Source organism: Priapulus caudatus, unplaced genomic scaffold (assembly GCF_000485595.1).
Source record: "Priapulus caudatus unplaced genomic scaffold, Priapulus_caudatus-5.0.1 Scaffold2062, whole genome shotgun sequence".
Taxonomy (NCBI): Eukaryota; Metazoa; Priapulida; class Priapulimorpha; order Priapulimorphida; family Priapulidae; genus Priapulus; species Priapulus caudatus.
In genome coordinates this window covers 57,092-57,900 of record NW_014579123.1, presented here as the reverse complement: position 1 = coordinate 57,900, position 809 = coordinate 57,092, and the positions used below count along the sequence as shown (strand labels likewise).

Here is an 809-nt window from a genome sequence, read left to right as displayed (position 1 = left end):
CAGCAGCAGCAGCACCACCAGAAGCAGCAGTAGCAGCAGAAGTAGCAGCAGCAGCACCAGCAGCAGCAGCAGCAGCCGCACCACCACCACCACCACGAAGCAGCAGTAGCAGCAGCAGCAGCACCACCAGAAGCAGCAGTAGCAGCAGAAGTAGCAGCAGCAGCACCAGCAGCAGCAGCAGCAGCCGTACCACCACCACCACCAGCAGCAGCAGTAGTAGCAGCAGCAGCAGCGCGTGCCAGCTGAACAAAAACCACTACGTGTAATTACGTGAAATTACGTGTAATTACGTGTAATTACTTGCCAACAGACATTTGCGTGATTTACAATTTCCGCCGGCAGCTACAGTAATAGATGCTCAGAGATGGCGCCACTTCCTCCACCCGCGGCCTAGATAGAGTTCCCTCCCCCTCCTCACCATCTCACATCCCCTGTCTCAGCTTCCTACTCTCAGGTTTCCTTTATAACCTTCCTAGCTTTCTCATTCCAATTACCTTTTCATATCTTTTTTTCCGCCCTTTCGCTACAGCTCTCATTAAACTCCCCCCTCCTCCCAGTTTTTTCACTATCTACTCTACAGATACATCATCGCACCTCTTTCCAATCACAGTTACCTTTACCCAGGCTTCTCATTCCAGTTACCTTAGCCTCTTTTTCCAAGTTCTGTCATCACGGATCTCTCTCAGTATAGGCTACATATTCCCACTTTCTTCTACCATTCCAGTTACCTGTCCCTAGCTTTCCCATTCCTGTTACATCTTCCCATCTTTCCCGTTCCTGTTACATCTTCCCATCTTTCCCATTCCTGT

The 809-nt window shown here is 50.2% G+C and overlaps 1 protein-coding gene across 1 annotated transcript in view; it reads right to left on the bottom strand.

Moving 5' to 3' along the window:
• Positions 1-809, bottom strand: part of LOC106818154 (ras-related protein Ral-A-like) — a 3,314-nt gene that overhangs the window by 2,391 nt on the left and 114 nt on the right. The window lies entirely within an intron of this gene.